Here is a 6000-nt window from a genome sequence, read left to right on the forward strand (position 1 = left end):
CATACAATTGTATGATAGTTGGAGCATTCTTTGGCACTTCCCTTCTTTGGGATTGGGATGTAGATTGATGTTTTCCAATCCTCTGGCCCAGTGGTTCTTAACCTTGGGTTACTCAGGTGTTTTTGGACTGCAACTCCCATAAGCCTTCACCACCAGCTGTGCTGGCTGGGGTTTCTGGGAGTTGCAGTTCAAAAACACCTGAGTAACCCAAGGTTAAGAACCACTGCTCTGGCCACTGCTGAGTTTTCCACACTTGCTGGCATATTGAGTGTAGCACCTTAACAGTGTCATCTTTTAAGATTTTAAATAATTCAACTGCACTGCCATCACCTCCACTGTTTTTAGCCATGCTTTCTAAGGCCCACTTGAGTTCACTCTCTAAAATGTCTGGCTCAAGATCAGCAACCACACTATCTGGGTTGTCTGGGTGCTGCATGTGTTGCTCTCAAACTAACAGCATATGGGCCAAGGTTTGACAAATTATCAGCATGCATACAACGTCAAAAATCACATTGTGCAAAAGCATGCCAAGTTGTGTATCCCTTATCAAAAAAAATACATGCATATAATTATTTTAAAAGTTTGTATAAATTACCTGGCTTCTATTACTTTAATCTTTGTTTCCATTTACTAGAGTTAATGGTTATTTTTCAATAAAAAAGTGTTTGTATCATTGAAAGTTCTGTTATGTTTTGAAGACAAAAGGTGATGATTAATTCAGACAACTGTATGAGTTGTTCCTTCTAAACTAAAACATCAGTACCAGTATTCAGATTTAACTGCAGTGTTGGCACTTCAAAAGAAATAATTTAGTTTTGTATCACCATTTGGGCACTTGGGCTTAAAAAAGGTTAACCATCACTGGTCTAGTGGATAGTCTCTTAAATATCAGTTCTTTCTGCCAATGGAGGGGTCCCTTCCTTTTCTTCAGAGGTGAATTTGGATGCAACTGAATACTAAACACCAATTCATCAAGTGTTTAAAAGACTGAGATTATACATGATTTTTCTGGATGAAAGAGGTATGAAGAACTCTTAGTGGTTTGAGATTAACATGCAGTAAAGTGAAATAAATGGCATTTCTCTATTGTTTAAGATTTTATTGGAAGGCTCAGGGGTTAGGTATTTAGGATTTTGGGTTCCAAGTTCCCTGAAAAACTCAACCTTAAATGCATTGCAGTAAAAATAAACTTTTTTAAAGAGTCAAAATACTGTAATGCTCTCACATACATCCTTTCTAAGTAGACTTTGACTTTTTAAAAGATCCAGAATTTCTGTTGACTAAAGTATCATTTCAAGTAGGTAAATCAATCCTACTGTCTTGATAAATGCCACATAAAATATAAAGTTTTATGGCTAGGAAAACCTCCAAAGGTAGCAAATTATGCACTGTATAAATATTATACCATGAAATGCCTTGTTTTTCTAAATGTAATTTAAGAACGTTATTAAGAATTCAGTATTCTTTAAGAAAGCTTTCAAATTTTGAAAAAGCCAAGGTCCAAAGTGTTGGGAATAGCCTATTCAACAGCATTTATTATAAAGCAGTTCTGTACGAATCTATAAGAATATATATTCTTCTTTTTAAAAATGCTGAAAGGACGTGTGTGTTCATATTGCATTAATGAATGAAGTTTGAAAAACTTTTGAACCAACACTGAAAAATCTTTCACCTAGGAAGTTAAACGAATTTTTGAAAAAGCTGAATACCATTGAAATTCCTTATGAGAAGAGAGATTTATAACTGGGGGAGGATTTCTATGGCATTTGATTTTTTTTTTTTTTTTTTTTTTGCAACCTACATTTGAACCTATAAGCAAATACAATAATGTTTATGAGTAATCTGGCCTTTCTAACCAGATTACTCATAAACATGTTCAAACTGACCCACAAACTCAAACATTAGTTGCAGAAAAAAAATGTGATGTCATGGAAATCCTGCCCCTAGTAATAACAGCTGGAAATTTATTTTTGGGAACTGTAATGAGAATTTTGAGATATTATAAATATCTCAGTTAAAAATGAAATATCATTTTAAAATATTTAAAAATAAAATATCTAAGAAAACAAGGACATCCCTTGTATATTTGCAAGGATACCTAAAGAAAATTGTTAACAAGTTGCTTTTGAAGTGGTGATGATTATTCCAACTTTGAACAAAAACTTTCTATTAAGATCAAACTTCTTTACCCTTTGTAGAACAGATTTACAAATTTAAATCTGGTCATGATCACAATTAGAATAGAATATGAATCAATGAAAATCTGAAAAGTCAATATTTATTTAAGCACCATTAGTCCATTAGTTAGGACCTACAATTGGATTTAGGATATAGAATGTTTATAACACAGTTTTTTGCCATTTCAGTGAACATGTCAGGAATGCTACAATGGCTCTTGATTAACTGCAAGTGACTCTTAGAATGTCAGTATTCATGAATAATAATGGAATTAAATTAAAAAAAAACAAAGCACTACAGTATAAAATCAGACCTCGTGCATTTTGTTTCCTTAGTCATATATTAATTCAGTTTTTAAAAACACCTTTGCTTTATGAATGTGAGATATCATGCTTCTGTACCAAGATTCAAAAAGCCAAGAAATGACCCAATATTGCTGCACAAGATTGTGGAGGCATTGTTAGCTGGAAAAAGGATGCCAAACTTCATATAGCAAAGCACAGCCTGAATATTGATGACACCCAGGGCAGCAGTCAAATGGTCTGCAAGACACCCTCTTCTGGTCACTGCCATTCACAAAGTGACACCATGCAAGAGTTGATTGAACACTTTCTGTGTGTTTGGCATCTCTAATGTATGCAGGGGTCATTCTATTACTCCTGGTATTCCTGAATTGCACAAACAAAATGGTTAATTTTCTTCTGAAAATACATGAAAGTTCATGATTGAATCACGAATAGAGATGGGGGCATACATATTCATATATGAATATGAATATCTCCCACAGGTGCAGATCACAAGGATCTGGTCCCCTATGGCCACACCGACCACTCACCCTTCTGCCGCTGCCACGGGCTCTGCGCTCCCTATCACTCTGGAGCTCTCGGTGGATTAGCCACTCCTGGCAGGAGGTGGCATGACAAGCCTCTCTGCCAGGTTGAAGAGTGGCTAATCCATCACGAGCTCTGAAGCAATAGGAAATGAGTGCAGAGCCCGCAGCAGTAGCAGAATGGTGAGTGGATGATCTGGCCCCAAGGGGCCGGACCCACGTTATCTGTACCTGTGGGGGGGATATTCATATTTGTATATGAACACCCCCATCTCTAATCACGAATCTTTATGAACTGCCATTTTCCCAGTTTGTGCCCATCTCTAAATATATTAAATTTGAAACAAGCAATGCTGTTCATATATCAATTGAGAGTAAATATTTCATAAACTCTAAAATAAAGCAAAATTTAAGTACATTTTTTTTCTTTTTCTAGGCATATACATTTGAGTATTATGTTCTCCACTGCTTTTAAAGAAATGTCAGGAAAACAGGAAGTGAGAACACTGGAGAATGGAAGTCTAAGAGCCTCCTTTGGAATTCACAACAGCAGAGAGATGTTCTCTTCCACTCATCATTCTTTTCCAAGCTATTAAGGATTATATTTGGGAAGCCACCATGACTCTTAAGACCCATGTAGTCATCAGAACATCACTTAAATGTCTATGAATGATGTGCTCTCATTTAGCTCTAGGGACTTTTCTCACATTCATAGGGGCTCTGCTTACAGCTGACCTTTCAGAAATGGCAAAAAAGCATATCTTGAGGCATGCTTTCTTTGATGTAGTTGAAACATGTGAATAAGAAAAGAAAATGTGGGAACTTGTACAATGCACCCAGAAGCACACGAACAAGAGCTAATGAAACAGGTCAGATCATAAGATATGAAACTGTAATATTCACCATTTCTCTCTGGCTAGCTCTGTTACAATTTTTTAAGACTTCTCGCTGTCATCAATTAATTCTTCCAGGGTGATGTCTCTTACCGAGATTAGAAATAATGCCTCTTTTGCCTCTAATTTCATTACAATGAAAATAAGTTGACCTCTAGTAAAATAACATTGTCAAATTATTAAGGATTCAGTCCTAAATACTCTTGCAAGATGGAACCTTTTTTTCCCTTCAATGGCTAATCTTCTTTTACTTCAACAGCTCACAATAGCAAATACCTTCTTTAATTAGTAAATTAAAAGAGGTTTTCAGAGAGCCTTATCTTTTTAGCTTTGTTATCCCATCTGTGCACGTCTTGAAAAGAGCTAAGATATGTATAATGCTAATTAATTTTGTACCACACTAGAGCTGTTAAGCTAGGTATTCAAATCCTCTGCCCAATTCAAATGCATCCTGAAGCTTAAAGTTATTACTGCTAATGAGTAACTTAATTTACTTTAATTTAATTAAACTATATTTAATTCAGTTACATGAAGATACTCTAGCAGACTGTGAAAATACATATGATAATAACAGCCATGGATTTAAGCGTAATATTGTGTTGCAAATATTGTTCATTGCCTTACAAAATCACAAAAGGATAATGACTCCTGGTATCCCCAACTACCTTCTACAATATACAATGATTAAAAACTAATAATAGTAATAAAACAAACACAAAGGACAGAATTAAGATATAAAATGATTTCTGGACATACCTGTAAACCTTGAGGATGTCTAAATCTTGAATAACTCAAATAATTGTATAGAAAATGATATTATTCCTATATATCATCAAGTTTTTACTCACAATGAAACTATCATTAACCACCCTGTTCATGTCTTACAAACTAAAGGCTGTTATTTTCTTTACAGATTTAAGCCACCTTGTTAGGTCCTCCTCATGTTACCCTCAACTTTTCCTAGCATTATTACCTTTTCCAATGAGTCTCGTTTCTTCATGATAAGCCCAGAGTATGATAAGTCTCAAATTAATCATTTTAGCTTCTCTAGCAACGCACCTCTGCACTCAAGCATCTTTTTCTAAGTGTTTTGTAGCATCCCTTCCAAGTTTCAGTAATCCTCTGAATTCTTAACAGCAGTGTTTATTTTGACTGAATATAGAATCAGGGCATAGAAAATCAGTTTTTTCATTGTCCACTACATTAAAGTTACATAATTCTATATGTACGTATGTCATCGTTTAGTCGTGTCTGACTCTTCGTGACCCCATGGACCAGAGCACTCCCTCCTGGAGTTGTGTCAAATTCATGTTGGTTGCTACAATGACACTGTATACATGTATTTTATTTGCCATCCAGTTACATCTGATTTCTAGTTACATATGATGACCCTAGTAAGTGAGATATTTAAGAAGTGATTTTACTAGTGCCACTCCTGGGTGAATTTCTATGCTGAAACAGGGATTTGCATCCCAGATCTTCTGAGTCCTACTCCAACGCTCTACCCACTACACCACACTAGCTCTCTGTAATCCTTCTCAATGGGCGCCCTAGGTGATGGAATATCTCCCCCAGGAGGCTACGCTGGTTCACTGTCTCCTCTCCTTTTAGAGACAATTGGAAACATTTTTGTTCAAATAGGCTTTCAATCTTTGATTTTACTATAGCTAGATGCCCTATTCCTGTTGTCCTTCTATCCTTTTTATATTTGTGTGGTTTTAATAGTTTTATTTTTTAATCTGTTTTTTAGGTTATGATTTAATATTTTTCATGTTTAACAACTTTTGAAAAGTCCATGTGTCTTACTCTACTTTTGTGATTGTTTTGCTGCCCTGTGAGCCTCCGTGAGTCCCTTCACATGGGGGAAAGGTGGCATGCAAGCACACAGCGCATTCATCACTTCTATGTGATTTCTATACTACATAGTCTTCAATTTCCAAGATGACCAGGAACAGAGAGATGACCACTGCATTTATTTGGGCTTCAAGTATGTTTAATCTTTGACAAAAGAGATCAGGGTATGCAATCACTATGACACTGTAATGGATAGATTATTAATAATAAATGATTTCATGCCATCAAGTTTATTCTGACATATAG

This window comes from Pogona vitticeps, chromosome 2, assembly GCF_051106095.1.
Source record: "Pogona vitticeps strain Pit_001003342236 chromosome 2, PviZW2.1, whole genome shotgun sequence".
NCBI classification, from domain to species: Eukaryota; Metazoa; Chordata; class Lepidosauria; order Squamata; family Agamidae; genus Pogona; species Pogona vitticeps.